General features: G+C 38.1%; 1 protein-coding gene across 1 annotated transcript in view; it reads right to left on the bottom strand.

Moving 5' to 3' along the window:
- The window catches only part of fam168a (family with sequence similarity 168 member A), a 28,589-nt gene extending 12,103 nt beyond the window's left edge, over positions 1-16,486 (bottom strand). Inside the window, exon 1 of the mRNA XM_083695946.1 lies at positions 16,358-16,486. The gene's annotated coding sequence lies outside the window, so the exon portion shown is untranslated. The remainder of the gene's footprint in view (positions 1-16,357) is intronic.
- Between the last annotated feature and the right edge of the window lie 1,011 nt (positions 16,487-17,497).

Below are 17,497 nucleotides of genomic sequence, written 5' to 3'. Positions count from 1 at the left end.
AATCCCTTGGGCCCAACTTTAATACTTTAAATAAAAGAAGACACGTCGATTCCAGAGTCAACCAAGGTTACCATTTATTACAGATTGCAGGAGAGAGACAAAAACAGCTGTCTGCGCAAGGACTAATTTCTCTGGCACAATCTCTCTCTGATATGTTTTCGCAAAACCTTTATATTCAGGTATTCTCAGGGCTAGTAACCTATGCACAGGTCAACAAGAGCCCCTTAGGTCAGGGTGGCTTTGCACCTAAATCAGCGAATTCCGACCAAACAGATTGAGCCCAAGGACAGACATACCCAGCACCAACCTGACTGCACGGGGCAAGCAGATGGACTACAGTACCCAGGTCATGCATCACCATGGCCACTTGCTGTTGACCTGCACATGTTCCCTTTAAATAATACAAGATTATACCTGACTATCTTGATTAGTACCGTTATTACATAGTCATTCTAGTTTTACACAAAATCATAAAGGAGTATAATACTGATCATGACATAACATCATCCCAACAAATTATCATGGGGTATATACTGATCATAACAGAATTATCCAACAGTGTATATAGACTGATCATAACATAATCATTGAACAGTGTATGACTGAACAAAAATACTGCATACACTCACCGGCCACTTTATTAACTGCTCGTGTTCAACTGCTCGCAAATATCTAAATCAGCCAATCACATGGCAGCAACTCAATGCATTTAGGCATGTAGACATGGTCAAGACGACCTGCTGAAGTTCAAACCGAGCATCAGAATGGGGAAGAAAGGTGATTTAAGTGACTTTGAACGTGGCATGGTTGTTGGTGCCAGACGGGCTGGTCTGAGTATTTCAGAAACTGCTGATCTACTGGGATTTTCATGCACAACCATCGCTAGGGTTTACAGAGAATGGTCTGAAAAAGAGAAAATATCCAGTGAGCGGAAGTTCTCTGGGCAAAAATGCCTTGTTGATGCCAGAGGTCAGAGGAGAATGGCCAGACTGGTTCGAGATGATAGAAAGGCAACAGTAACTCAAATAACCACTCGTTACAACCAAGGTATGCAGAAGACCATCTCTGAACGCACAACACGTCGAACATTGAAGCAGATGGGCTACAGCAGCAGAAGACCACACCGGGTGCCACTCCTGTCAGCTAAGAACAGGAAACTGAGGCTACAATTCGCACGGGCTCACCAAAATTGGACAATAGAAAATTGGAAAAACGTTGCCTGGTCTGATGAGTCTCGATTTCTGCTGCGACATTCAGATGGTAGGGTCACAATTTGGCGTAAACAACATGAAAGCATGGATCCATCCTGCCTTGTATCAACGGTTCAGGCTGGTGGCGGTGGTGTAATGGTGTGGGGGATATTTTCCACAGCCTACCTGAGTATTGTTGCTGACCATGTCCATCCTTTATGACCACAGTGTACCCATCTTCTAATGGCTACTTCCAGCAGGATAACGAGCCATGTCACAAAGCTCAAATCATCTCAAACTGGTTTCTTGAACATGACAATGAGTTCACTGTACTCCAATGGCCTCCACAGTCACCAGATCTCAATCCAATAGAGCACCTTTGGGATGTGCAGCAACAAATCTGCAGCAACTGCGTGATGTTATCATGTCAATATGGACCAAAATCTCTGAGGAATGTTTCCAGCACCTTGTTGAATCTATGCCACAAAGAATTGAGGCAGTTCTGAAGGCAAAAGATGGTCCAACCCGGTACTAGCAAGGTGTACCTAATAAAGTGGCCAGTGAGTGTGTATTCATCATGACATGGTTATACTGATTGAAGCAGATGTTGTATAGTTTGATTGAAGTGACCTATTATACGGCTTTAATGATCAAAGTAAAATCTCTGTATGGTTATATTGATTATTAGAATATAATAAATGACAGATGAGAAATCTGTCTCCCCTCCCAGTACCCTGGTAAAGACGTCTTATCATCCTGTTTGAGCAGAGAGTTTAAAGCAATCATTCAGTAAGACAGGATACTGGTCACAGCATGATTGTCCAGTAGTCCTCGGCAGCTTAAAAGGACCCATGAGGATAAACATTTGTTTTAATTCATCAGAGCATCCCAAATTGGGTGTCAAATGAAAGCTAATAGTCTATATTTTTTAGGAAATGTTCAGAAACATATTTCTCAACCATCTACCATCATAAGAATAGGGATTAGGCTTTAGGCATTTAGAAAAGGCTTTGACTTCTGGTCAAACATGGAAAGGCGTCTAAGAAAACTTCTACCAGAAAAAGTATTTTAGGGTGTTTAGAAAAACATCAAACCTCACTAATGTTCAAGTGTAGACCACGGTCAACTCATATAAACACTGAGATTTAATTTTTAGCAAATGGTTTGGCTTTAGATAATAGCCAAGTCTCTGGGTCATTCTGTTACCAAAAACCCACATAAGAGTAAGATATTTCTTGTTGATTAGAAACTAATTAAAGTTCAAATAAAATCATACCTTTGAAGAAGAAATATATACAACATGACAAAATTATGCTACACAACTTTCTTTTACTTCATTCCAAACCGCAGACAAGAGGCAGAGCGTAGGATTTCTTCCACTACAAAATCTGAAATAAATAGATATTTTTTTTATTTTTGTATGAAAATAGCAATCCAGAGGAAAGACAAACTTCAGTTTAACTTTCATCCTCGAACCAATCATGGCTATTCATCATTGGTTGACTAGCAACATGATTGTATGACTAGCAATTTAGTTTTGAAGTTCAGGGTTAAATATTTATTAAGTTTGACAATGAGGACAAAAACTAGCATAGGCAGCCAGTCACATTTCATCCGAAACAAAACGGATGCTATAGATGCTTCTTATACAAATTTAGCCAGTTACAATTTTGAAGCTATACGTTTTTGTCTTGTTGATATTACATAAAATCATTGCTGAATGCTACATATCTCTATCTTCTTCGGTGGTATGACAACTTCCTTCTTAAATTAAAATGAGCTGCATAAATTGAGTTCCAAAATGACAAATCTATGGGTGTGTATGTGTCAGAGACTACCATCCGCAGAATAAAGGCTTCACTGCAAGATGCAAAACACTAGTTATCCTTAAAAAGGATTACTGTTAGAGGTTACTGTCAGGTTACAATATGCTAAAAAAGTACCTAAAAAGCCTGCAGAGGTCTGGAAAACGGTCTTGTGGACAGATAAGATTAATATGATCATGTACCAGAGTGATTGCGAGATGTAAGTCTAGAGAAAAATCTGCCCAATATTTACAGCATACCACCTCATACCACATGGTGAAGGGGTGCTATGGTTTGGGCAAGTACACTCATAACACTTTATTAGGAACACTATACTAATACTGGTTAGGGCCTCTGTTTGCACTCAAAACAGCCTCAATTCTTCGTGGCTTTGATTCCACAAGATGTTGGAAACATTCCTTTGGGATTCTGGTCCATGACGACATGACTGCATCACGCAATTCCTGCAGATTTTTCAGGTGCACTTTCACTGTGAATCTCCCGTTCTACCACATCCCAAAGGTGTTCTATTAGACTTAGATCCGGTGACTGGGAAGGCCACTGAAGAACACTGAACTCATTGTCATGTTCATGAAACCAGTTTGAGACGACTTTTGCTTTGTGACATGGTGCATTATCATGCTGGAAGTAGCCATTAGAAGATGGGTAAATTGTGGCCATGAAGGGATGCAACAATACTCAAATATAGCCTGTGGCATTCAAGCGAGTGGTATTAACGGGCCCAAAGTGTGCCAAGAAAACATTCCCCACACCATTACACCACCATGAGAAGGTGTACAGGTGTTCCTAATAAAGTGTTCAGTGAGTGTATAGCTGCCACAAGAACAGCATACCACATGTTGGAGGGGGTGCTATGGTTTGGGCATGTATAGCTGCCACAGGAACTGGCTAACTTGTTTTATTTGATGATGCTACTGCTAATGCTGACAGCAGCAGCAGAAAGTATTCTGAATTGTACAGAAACATAGATTACAAGCAAATGCCTCCAAATGTATTGGATGGCTCTTCATCATATAGTAAGACAATAACCCTAAACATACTGCCATTTTTTCAGGTCAGAGTGGCCAAGTCAGTCTTCAGATTTAAATCCATTTGAACATGCATTTCCTGATGATAAGATCTGAGGCAAAAAAGACATAAAAACAAACAACAACTACAGATGGCTGCAGTACAGGCCTGGCAGATCATCACCAGAGAATGTACCCAGCATCTGGTGGGGTCAATGGGTCGCAGACTTCACGCAGTTATTGCATGCAAACGATTGTCGACCAAATACTAAACTTGAGTACTTTATTTGGACATTATATTATTTTTTTCCAATACTTGTGGAGCCCTGAAATAGCGGGATTATGTTTAAAAAAAATTGGTACTTTCTAAATGGTGAATCCAATCTGGAGAAAAACCCCCATTGAATTAAAGCTGAGAATCTCTACTTTGACCCCATAGTAATTGTTTGACACCAAATCCAATCTGTTGGAGTATAGAGCTAAAAGAAGACAAAATGCTTCCTCTTTCCAATACTTATGGGGGGCACTGTAGTTTGTTGTTTTGGAACTAAACTATTCATTACTATAATCTTTCCAACGCTATTTCCTGCAGAACTCCTTATTAGATTACACAATAATGGCAACCATTTCTTCCCCACTACATTTCGTTGTCTCAGTACTTGACAATAAAGTTGAATCTAATCTAATAAAACCACTTTACACTCTTTTTCTCGAACAATCCTCTAACTTAAAAGAAATGTAACTACCCTCTGACCATCTTTTATCCATTGGCCTATCCTACTATCTCACCTTCTTTCAACTACCCAGCTGATCTATGTATCTATCATCCATAGTTAACCATCTTTAACCTTTCCCATTACATAAATGAGGCTACAAGCCCAAAACGTTTCTTCTGGGTCTTATTTTTCTAGTTATTTTCTTTCTTCAGATTTGTTCCACTACTACTTCTCCTACAAGTTTTAAGCGATTCACACCAATCCAGCTTTAAGAGATGTCCAACTCATTACACTTTTTGAACTATTAAAACCTGAAAGTGCATATTTTAACATGGATGTCTCTGGAAACCAAAATATGCAATTTGAACCACTGCTGTTCTAGCAACTTTCAAGCTATTTATACCTATCCAATGCAACATATAAAATAAACTCCAAATGATCAACCCTGATAAAAGCTTTGATAACTATTTAACTTTTTAAACTATTAAGCTTTTTGTAACTCTAAAAACTGTCATCCTGTGAACATGGTGGAATGTTGATTTAGGCCAACATTCTGTGAGCTCCTTTGTTATTGCAACAGCCAGGGAACGTTCAGGACTTTAACATGAAAAAAGCATAAGACCTGCAGAATGCATTCTTAGAATTTCAACAAAACAATGCACTCTCTTGGCAACCAGTTCTACCACTATAAAACCACCTTACACTCGCTCTCAATCTAGCTTACCTTAACAATCCTCTAACCTTCCCTCATCTCTCTGGCTATCCTTCTGGCCTTCCTACTCTCACTTTCTTTAAACTACCCAGCCATCATCCTTCTTCTCTCTATCTATCTTCCAACCTTTTCTCATCTATCTGTCTATATGCTACCCTCTGACCATCTTTTATCCACTGGTCCATCCTACTCACTTTCTTTGAACTACCCTGCTTATCTATCTATCTTTAAACTTTTCCCACTACCAAAATAAAAGACTGCAAGCCCACAAAGTTTCTTCTGGAACTTATGTTTCTGGTTCATTAGTGGGCTTGCTTCAGCAAGTCCTACTATTGTTCTTGCTCATACTTATTATTATTCTATTTCTTCCAAATGTTCCCTCTGCTACTCCTCCTACAACTTTTAAGCAATTTACACCAATCCAACTTCAAAACGTGCAGAGTTCTTAAACTCGCTTTGCTTGTATTAAACTTGTTATACTTTTTAAACTATTCAAACTTGAATGTGCACATTTTAACATGGAGGTCTATGGAACCCAAAAGATGCAATAGTTGGACCATTACTGCTCTTACACCTTTCAAGCTATTCACACCAATCCAACTGTAAAACGTGCAGAAAACTCCAAATGATGACCCTGTAAAGATAATTATATACCTATTATTCAACTTTTGTATCTCCAAAAACTCTCATTAGTTAACATGGTGTTAAGAATTCAACTTAATTTAAAACTGGAACATAGCAACTTATAGCCATTAACATCCTATAAGTTGCTAGCTTCTAGTTTTAAATTTCCATAAGCATAGGCCTTCTTTTTTATATAGTGAAGCTTGGATAGGTTATAATTCATGTTGTTAGTCATTCTATAGCAGAGATGTAAAACCAGCTTCCAGGAGGACCACTGTATACCAGCCAACTTCATGTCAATCAAAGTGTGCTTGATTCACGTCCAACATTCATTTCAAGCTACCAGAATTGACCATTTAACAACAATCATCCTGGGCGGGCATAACAGCTGTGACTTCGCCCCAAACCTTTTTGAGCCAGGAAAAACCCTATTATCTATACAGCGGGTGAAATAAGTATTGAACATGTCACCATTTTTCTCAGTAAATATATTTCCAAAGGTACTATTGACATGACATTTTCACCAGATGTTGGTAACAACCCAAGTAATCCATACATACAAAGAAACCAAAACAAATAAGTTCAGAAATTAAGTTATGTGTAATAATGTGAAATGACACAGGGAAAAAGTATTGAACACGCTTACTGATATTCATTTAATACTTTGTACAAAAGCCTTTGTTGGTAATGACAGCTTCAAGACGCCTCCTGTAAGGAGAAACTAGTCGCATGCATTGCTCTGGTGTGATTTTGGCCCATTCTTCCACACAAACAGTCTTCAAATCTTGAAGGTTCCGTGGGCCTCTTCTATGAATCTTGATCTTCAGTTCTTTCCATAGATTTTCAATGGGATTTAAGTCAGGTGAATGGCTGGGCCATTCTAGCAGCTTTATTTTCTTTCTTTGAAACCAATTGAGAGTTTCCTTGGCTGTGTGTTTGGGACCATTGTCTTGCTGAAATGTCCACCCTCGTTTCATCTTCATCATCCTGGTAGATGGCAGCAGATTTTGGTCAAGAATGTCTCGGTAAATTTGCCCATTCATCCTTCGTTCAATTATGTGAAGTTTGCCAGTACCATTTGCTGAAAAGCAGCCCCACACCATGATGTTCTCACCTCCAAACTTCACTGTTGGTATGGTGTTTTTAGGGTGATGTGCAGTGCCATTTCTCCTCCAAACATGGTGTGTATTATGGCATCCAAACAGTTCAATTTTCCTCTCATCTGACCACACTATATTCTCCCAGTATTTCACTGGCTTTTCCAAATGTTGTGCAGCAAACTTTAAACGAGCTTCAACATGCTTTTTTTTCAGCAATGGAGTCTTGCGTGGTGAGCGTGCATACAGGCCATGGCGGTGGAGAGCATTACTTACTGTTTTCTTTGAGACAACAGTACCTGCTAATTCCAGGTTTTTTTTAAGCTCTCCACAAGTGGTCCTTGGCTCTTGGACAACTCTTCTGATTATTCTTTTCACTCCTCTGTCAGAAATCTTGCGAGGAGCACCTGATCGAGGCAAATTTATGTTGAAATGATTGTCTTTCCACTTCCGTATTATGGCCCCAACAGTGCTCACTGGAACATTCAGAAGCTTAGAAATGCGCCTGTAACCAATGCCATCGTTGTCATGTCTTGTCATGTCTTGCAACAATTAGGTTGTGAAGGTCTTGAGACAGCTCTTTGCTTTTACATATCATGAGATGTGTCTTGTGTGACACCTTGGCAATGACACCTTTTTGTAGGCCATCAGTTGGGACTGAACCAGCTGATATTAATTTGCACTGACAAGGGGCTGGATTGCTTTTTAATTACTGATAGATTTCAATTGTTGTCTTGGCTTTCCATGCCTTTTTGCACCTCCCTTTCTTCATGTGTTCAATACTTTTTCCCTGTGTCATTTCACATTATTACACACAACTTAATTTCTGAACGTATTTTTTTTGGTTTCTTTGTATGTATGGATTACTTGGGTTGTTACCAACATCTGGTGAAAATGTCATGTCAATAGCACCTTTGGAAATATATGTACTGAGAAAAATGGTGACGTGTTCAATACTTATTTCACCCGCTGTATATGGGCAGTTCCGTGTACAAAAGGACCGATGAGGATCAAAATGTGAAATTCATCAGAGCATATCAAATTGGGTGCCAAATGAAAGCTAAGACTCTATATTTTGGGGAAATTAAGTCAGAAATACATTTTTCAACCATCTTCCATCATAGGAATACGGATAAGCAAAGACTTTGACTTCTGGTCAAACATATGGAAAAGCATCTAAGAAAACATCTACCAGAAAAAGTCTTTAAAAGGTGTTTAGTAAAATATCAAAGCGTATTATTATTCAAGTATAGAACCCAGTCAACTAATAAACCCTAAAGGTTTGGCTACTAAAGTCAGATTAAGGGTCATTGCCCAGTCTCAGGGTTATTCTGTAACCAAAAAAAGTGTTTTTGAAATTTCTCTGCCTCATGAGGAGTGAAAAGTTAGGTAGGTAGACCTACCAAATACTTGTAGTGTTTTTACTGATATTGTGAAAGAGCACACTGACACATATGGTGTGGTGTCCATAAAACAGATTCTTAGGATCTTTCCAACACCGGTTGCAGACAATAAACAACATTTCACAATACAGTGGGCCAGTGTTTAATGTGAGCACACCGACATCGCAGCGGGGTATACCTCAATGCCGCTGCTGCAGAAGACACACGGTGTGAAGTGCTGCCGAAAGCCACCACAAGGTGGTGACAAGAGATGTGAAGGATGTTTGAAAAGAGAATGGTTTGCCTGATCAGCTTGCCTTCTCAGATAGATTGGCAAAATCTAGTTTATTATAGCAGCTCATGAATTGCAGATGAAGTGTGGAAATGGTTTAAATATCAGGTTATTTTAATGAGGACCAAGCAATGGGACCAACTCCTATCTACTCTCATACCGTCATCACGCATTCTTTCACAGCACAGAGAAACAGGGTGAAATGTTTTAGTGCAGTCTGACCTGATGAATGAGTCGGCTTTAATAATGTAATGTATTGATTCCAGAATGAAGTTAGGAATTTTTCATGCGAGACAGGCTTAAGGATGTTGGGTTTCAATGGGATTGAGACTGGATAAAAAAAGTAGCCTACTGTTGTTATCATTAAAACCGTCATAATAGAATGTCCACAACAAGAGAATCCTTCTCTCATTCACACAATGTAATAATCATAATAATAATGCATTTATTTTGTATAGCGCTTTTTGAGGGATTATTTGAAGGGGGAGAGCGTGCTGGATTCTTTGATGTGGTTTGGGAGTGTCCCAAAGTTAGCGGAGGCTGCAGTGAAGAAAACCCGGTCCCCCCATGAAAACACTGCTCAATCAAACACCTTTCTGTCATAACTGGCAACATGATTTAATATTTGGGTGATATTAAATAAAGTGTACTAGCTAGTGATAACTGACAAATAAGCAGTAGGCCTATCTGTAACTATCTTGCTGTAAAATGGAATTGATAAATTCTCTAAAATATGCAACATTTTGGCTACATTAAAATCAATGTTTGTATTTCAGTCTTCTATGAACTAACATCAAAAAACGTTGAATGAAGAACAGCAAAAAACTACAAACTTTTGTTTGTTAATGGGAAGTACACACAGACATTTAATTCCCCCTTCACCTTCCCCCACCCATTTGTTAACAATGGCCAGATGAGGCAGATGTTGGCAATGGCATTATGATAAAAAAAAATGTGTGCACAAAAAACTGATTAAATTACATTTTTCTTTATTTGTTACAAATAAACGACACAAATGAAATGACATTTCAACCTACTATGACAACTGGAATCAACAGACTTGTGTCATTACATCAGGAGATTGGAGCAAAACTAATTTCTGTCAAAACTGAGTTTATTTACAGAGTGGAAATGTTTTAAATATCAGGTTATCTTAATGAGAACCAAGCAAGGACCACCAACTCTTTTTTTTCAAATATCCTTATCAACTCTACCTATCTACGTACTTACCGTCATTCTCATTCCTCCCAAATACACTACAATTCGCTCACATTCCCACACAACAATAACCTGTTTTAATAAAGGTACATAGAAACTCCTGTTGTCTCACTTAATCATCGACATATGTAAATACAACTATAGAATTAAAAGTATGTATTTTTTATCATAACTGGCAACATGACTATTAAATAAAAGTGTACCAGCCAGTGATAACTAACAAATTAGCAGTAGGCCTATCTGTAACCATCTTGATGTAAAATGGAATTGATAACATTTTCTAAAATATGCAACATTTTGGCTATAGTACAATCGATGTTTGCATTTCAATCTTCTACTGTATGAACAGAATTTATTAAATGAACAGCATTCAAATTGCATTTCTAAAAGACTGTGTAGCTAGATAAAATCACGCTTTTGTTTGCTAATGGGAAGTGATGAGCTTGTTGTAAGCAGAGCTCAAGCACACACAGACATTTAATTCCCCCCTTCACCATCCCACCCATTTGTTCACAATGACAAGGTGGCCAAAAATGTCTTCAAACTTCAATACAGAAATGTGACCAAAAACAATATACAAAAACTCAATACAAATTGGACAAGGAGAAGGAAAGTATTTAGTTTTAGTATTTAGCCTGCCTCACATTAAAAATCACAAATGGCTGAAAAAGATGAGTATAAATAGAGCAGTATACCATATAGGATACAAGAATACTGGGAACAAATATTTTATGTTCCTATCCCATGGCACCTGGTTTATGAATCAATATATAAAACAACAACTGACTCAACGCTACACTTTTTTCAAATTAAAATACTATATAAAACGATTGCAACCAAAATGATGCTCACCATGTCGGGCATTAAACAATCGCCACTATGCAGATTTTGTAGTTAGGAAACCGAAACAATAGAACATTTATTTTGGTATTGCCCCATTGTGTCTGACTTTTGGTCTTAGGTTTAGGAATGGCTGGCAAAAAAACAATATTAATCTAAAAATAACCTTACAAAAAGCACTAGTGGGTGATTTAGTATCAGACGGATAATCATTAAACCAACATAATCATACTCTTAGCAAAAAGATTAACCTTTAGCTTAAAATCTTTGCAGGTTCTAAGAATTGAAAGTTTCAGGAACTATGTGAGACATCACAGCACAATTGAAAAATATATGGCACAAGGAAACCAAGAGACGGTGGCATATCCAGAAAGGTGGGAGCAGCTGGGGTGGAATTAAAAAAAACAAACAAATAAGAATTAATTTTCCCTTTAGGGGAGGGTTGGGGCAGGGAGAAAAAAAGGACTAGAAATTATGCAAGCAATGCTATCAAATAGAACTAAAATTCTATTTTTTTTCAAAGCTGGTTTACCCCAAACAAAAAAAGGAAGAACAATGGCCAGGTGCAGCAGAGGTTGGCAATGGCATTATGATGCAAAATACGCTACAATTTACTCATCTCCACTACAATGACCTGTTCTGATAATAATACAGTACATAAAAACTCCTGTTGTTCCACTTAATCATCGACACATGTAAATACTACCACAGAATTAAAAGTATCAGGGCTATAATAAGAGTCATATAAAGAGTCAAGTCAAGTCAAGGTTTATTGGTCATGTACACAAGATAGAGGTAGAAAACTGTACAATTAAATGCATTCCTTGCAAGCTTCCTCTTAACAGTAAATAAGGCAATACGTGTAAGATAAAGTGAGCAATACAATGTCCAGTAACACTGGACACAATGTGCTGGTTTGTGCTGTTATTTGATTTTCATTCAACACTGACGTTCTTGATCACATTTTGGTTGATTGGAGAATAACGTAGTGGTTAGTGCGAGTGAAAAGCATGAAATGATCAGGTCTCCGGTAAATGACACAAGGCCTACTGCTGATTGACCCGAGTGCACCGGTCTGGACCCTATAAACATCTCTGATAATAAGAGCATTGCATATATTTGTCAGTATATCAACTCATATCCCAACTCATCCAAACCTGCACTACAATCTAGTAGGAGCCTATGTCAACACGCACCACTACACAAAGTGACCACGTATTGGCTTTAGGAGTAGCTAAACCAGCGTGATATCTAGACTACCAGAGCACAAGTTGCTATCGGTATATTACGGTATGTTAAGACAGAAAGGCTTGTAAATACTTATGTTCTCTATGACAACTGCATCGTAACATGGCAACAAACGTAGGCTAACATTAGACAGATCTCAGAACCAAGATGAACATCTCTGCTGCGATAAGTGGGTCATGATGGGCAGTGAATTACAATATAGTGGGGGAAGTTGAGCGAATTTGTCAGCAAATGTGGTCTGATGTCACACTCATCTTCTACTGTGCTTTTTAGGTTGTTATCATTAAGCGTCACAATGGGCTCTGCCAAATCTATGCACTTTATTGGAAAGCTGATATCTAATCCATGACAAATGAGGATAAATCAGCGGAAGGAGGGGTGTGGCCGCAGTTCTCTAAAATAACATCAATGTTTGCATGTCAATTTTCTATGAACTAACGAAAATTGTCAAACATAGACAGTAGGCAACTACAAATGACTTACGTCAATACGGGCAGTGAAACAGTGAAAATATAATTAGTTTTATTCTCATCATTGCACATGTAAACATTTTTGATTGATTCATGAAAGCTCTCATTTCAATCATGTGAAATATGTTCAATGTGAACTTGCGGTGCAAGAGTGGAAAATTATTGACACGCACTGCACTCTTTGCTTTGTGAGCATGCTGTATCCATATAGCCTACTGCTGAAATGCGTGGAATAAACAGCGAAACATTATATCGCTATGAGTTAATAGTATGCTATTTCGCGGACACACATATTCCATGTCTGACATAATTTTATGAAGTGTCCATGAAGACATGATTTGTTCTGAATTAGGGTTTATCCAAGGACATCATTTGAAATTTCTCTGACCAGACAATAATTTGTCCTTTTCCAAATTGAAACAAATACATGTAGTGTTTTTACTAATATCTATTTAGTTTATGAATTAACAAGTGATTAAAACTGATCATTCTGTTGAAAAAAAAAAACAGCGGGAAATCATGAAGTAGTAGTTACAAACCACCGCATCAACATCCTCATCTCATGCTCCAATAAATGGAGATTTCATTGTTGTTGAGAACAGTGGGGAAAGCAAAGTCAGCAAATCACACAAATATGGAGCGTATAAGTAACTTCCATTGAGGATGTTGACATACATGTTGCACACTTCCACAAAAAGAACATCAAGGGATATAGGGACCCTAACCCAAACCCTATGTACACTGACACATATGGTGTGGTGTCCCTAAAACAGATTCTTAGGATCCTTCCCACACAGGTTGCAGACAATAAATAACATTTTCATTTTGCAGAGGCTATCATACAAGTATCATCTGGACATGAGAATCAAGCCTATAAACGGACAAGGATACGAGTATGACGACTCCGGCACACCCCTACTTTAGGTATAATGAAGAAAACACACTGAAAACCACAAATGCCATTGATTTAAATCAAGTGTCAAAGGCAGATTTATGTTTCTTGTGTTTTGTGAGTTTTTATCAATTTCCCTTTTATATATAAGTTAATTAAAGAATACATTATTATCTTAATTAGAGTGTCTGTATATTGTATAATTCTACCTTTGTTTCCCTATGCTAACTCTATCATCATGTCCAGTATTACATTCAAATCCAGAAATTATGGGGACCTGTTTAGTCATTCTATTACCTGATGTAAATCCACTTCACTTACAACAGCCAAAAGAGATATTTTCAAACTCAAGGTATCATATGATAGCTAACACCGACTCTTTCTAGAGACATATCTGAATCTTTATTTGGAGCAGATATGGAAAAGAGTTTTGGGGAACAGTGGTTACATAAAACACCCAGGGAAATTTTATGGTAATTCTGTTACCAAACTTTGAATCTGCACAGTTCTTAAAGTAAATATTTGTTTACATTTTTCATTTTAAAATGTTTGTTAAACTTTGCTATCAAGGGTTTTTGTTGGCATACATTTGAAAGTGAAAAATGTAGTCCCAGTACCATTCTGTTACTGTGGAATTCCCTATATCTGTCTATCTATCTATTTCTATCCATCTGGCAATCCTACACTCTAACCATATGTCCATCCTACTACACTTTATTTCAACTATCTAGCCATCATCCTTTCTTCCTATCACCAGTGCTACTGCTTTACTCAGTACAACCCATACTGATTAACCTCTTAATTATATCTATGCATCCCTGCTCTCATCTATCCATCTTTTTATTCTACTGTATGACATTCTTTCATCTCTTACCATCTGACCATATTTTATCTTCATCCATCTGTCCATCCTACTATCTCACTTTCCTTCAACTACTCAGCCATCATTCTTTCTTCATTTTGCCAGTCACCATCTAACCTTCTCTCATATATCTAACCTGTCACAAGGGTGTCAAAAACACGACCCATGGGCCGGAACCGGCCCATCAAGTGGTCCAATCAGGCCCAGGGGTGATTTGTGAAAGGATAGATCAGCTTTGAAATGGGAATATATATATATAGAGTTTCTTATTATTGTTTGTAATGGAGAAGAAAGTATATTAGTTAATTAATTAGGGGTGTAGGCTGAGTATAGGCTACTGTAAGAGTATTGTAATAATATGATGTGCTGGTGCACACAGCTGTGGACATTTGGTTATACTAACAAATATATTATTTGTTCTGGCCAGCATGAGGTTGACACCCCTGTTCTATCATCTATCAATTCATCCAACTATCCATCCAACCAACCAACCATAACAAGACTCAATCTAATTTTCTTTCAACTACCCAGCAAATCTATCTATCGTTCAAACCATCTTTACACTTTTTCCACTACGAAAATTAGACTTTGCAACCCACAAAGTTTCTTCTGTAACTTAGTTATAGTTGTCTATGTAGGCTTGCATTTATAGCAAATGTCCTGTAATGATTCATTGACACACTAGCTTTGTAACCTATGGGAATATGGCTATAGGGAATAAGCTAAATTCGCAGACAGAAAGCAGCAATGTATTATTGTCTGTAGTTTTTGTTTCTGACAGTTTAATGGTCGTGCTGTCCACTGTCATTTAACCTGTCGGTAACCAAAACACACACAAAAGACACGTGGTTCCAGACTTCAACTGGATAGTTCAGTGTAGCTTAAGTGCTGTCCACTCTGTCAGTCTCAACGACTCCAAAAACGGTCATGTTCATCAAGGTAGGCAGATGGCTGTGGCTAGCCTTCTGCTACTAAAAGCAAAGCGACATCAATTTGGTATCACAGATTCACACTCACAGGTGCTCCGACTGACGCTTGCTAATGTCATGCCTGGTTATGACTGATTTTGAATGACCAAATGTGTGACTCTCAAGACACACACATTGGTCTAGGTGAGGTTCAGCATTGAAATATTTTTTTCTTGTAATGAGCGTGTCTTGCAATGAGCGACACATACAAGACCGGCGATAAATCTAATTATAAAGCGGATAATCATACATTCGCAGATTATAGCTTTCATGGGGCTTTACAAGATAATAATCCAAAACGGATTCGGGCAATACGGATCATTGAACACATCTATAATTTCTGATTGGCAGCAATTATGCCAGACTAGCCAGAGTAGAGGTTTGAGAACAACGCAATTAATCGTCATCCTATACGTTGTGGCCAGCTAAATTAATTGCGATACACCAGAACACTCAAGAAGAATTCGATTTTTGATACAAGCGCTTTGTGAAAGTGATTAAACGTCCACATCCGATACAACTAATGTTAGACTAGGTAGCTAGGCTGTATTACGAGAATAATATTAAACAAACAAAAAGTCACACATGCATCCGACACCATTTTGAAAAACCACTGTTACTGCGCCGAGTGGAATGAAAAATGTATGTATCAGCGAGCTATTGAAAGAAGTCGGCACAATTCACTGCATTCACTTGCTCACACAGATTCCCGTCGTCATGTTCGCTAACAGCATCTTTGCTGTCAGTCAGGACACAATGTCCTTTATCTTGCAATCAAACGATCGAGAACTTACTACCCGTTAGTTACAGCAATTACCTCTCAAACGATGGGGAACAACGTAGTTAACGTTACATTCTCCATCATTGATATTGTGTCCCCGGCCCTAGGCTTTGCGCCCATCATTTAGTTAGCTAGCGAGCTAACCCTTCATCAATGCATTTTCAAGCTACCATGTCATTTTTGGGAGCAAATAGAAGTGAAGAAACAGCGCTATTTAGCGGGTGAGACTTACCAATGTCAGTCGGACAGATGTGGTTCTCTGAATTCCCTGTTTGTCCGGATATCTAAGGGTTGTCTAAGCGATGTAATGTAGCTACCCTTTAGCTATCAACGTAGCTAAACGATGTGGAACTCTCTTTGCTGGAGCGATTTTCGGGTTAGAAAAACGGCGTTGGGAACACAGATTTCAGACACTGAGTGGGGGGATGGGGATGGCGAGAGAGGGAGGGAGTGATGGGACGGGGGGAGTAGAGTGGCAGCGGCGGTAGCCGCTATAAAGAGCAGGCAGAATCTTCAGTTTAGCTTGACGAAAAGTTGCACCATTGACACAAACTACAAGTATGACACTGAAGGCATTACAATAAAGACAAATTATGTTGCATTATGTTGTTGGTGAAACTAATAGAAAAAAATGACATATCCAGCGTTCTGTATAGGCGGCGCCATATTATGACGTTTTGTTGTAGGAATTCTCCCATAATAAAAGTAATCAATAATACTGCCTTGTGTATCTTTTGGTCTTTGTGTAATATTTGTACCCCTAGCGAATCTATTCTTGTTTTGTGTGTGTATATTATGTATACGTGATATGCGTTTTTGTGCAATAAAAATAAATAAATAAAGAGCTGTCATCAACCACAATAAATGCTGTCAACAAAGAAGCATCATCTTCTTTGGCAGTCATTGATTATTTTCGTCCTGACACAAGTCAGCACACGTTCAGAATCAGAATCAGAATCAGAATTATTTTATTTGGCCAAGTATATTTGCACATACAGGAAATTGACTTGGTGAGGTTGGTGCAAGGGACATACAAACAATAGCAAATATTGACAAGAAATTTACAAAATAGCAAAATATTAATAAAATAGCAATAACAAATGTGCACATTTACAAAAAAGAACAATAAAACAATACATTTTGTAGGCTGTGTGGGGCTAAGTGCAATGAGGCACACACGTCACACACGTTAGGATAGCACCACCTGTAGTGTTAACATTTTACACTGCAGTGCTCGTATTACGGTGAAACAACTATGGTAATTATGGTAATGTCAATATGTGACCAAAATATAGGCTACAACAATGAGGATGTATAGTATTTCATAACACAGCTTAATTTTGGGAAATCACATTATGATTTGAGGGAATCA

The sequence above is a fragment of the Argentina silus genome, assembly GCF_951799395.1.
Source record: "Argentina silus genome assembly, chromosome: X".
NCBI classification, from domain to species: domain Eukaryota; kingdom Metazoa; phylum Chordata; class Actinopteri; order Argentiniformes; family Argentinidae; genus Argentina; species Argentina silus.
The sequence above is the reverse complement of the archived record's forward strand: the minus strand, read 5'-3'. Positions and strand labels throughout refer to the sequence as shown.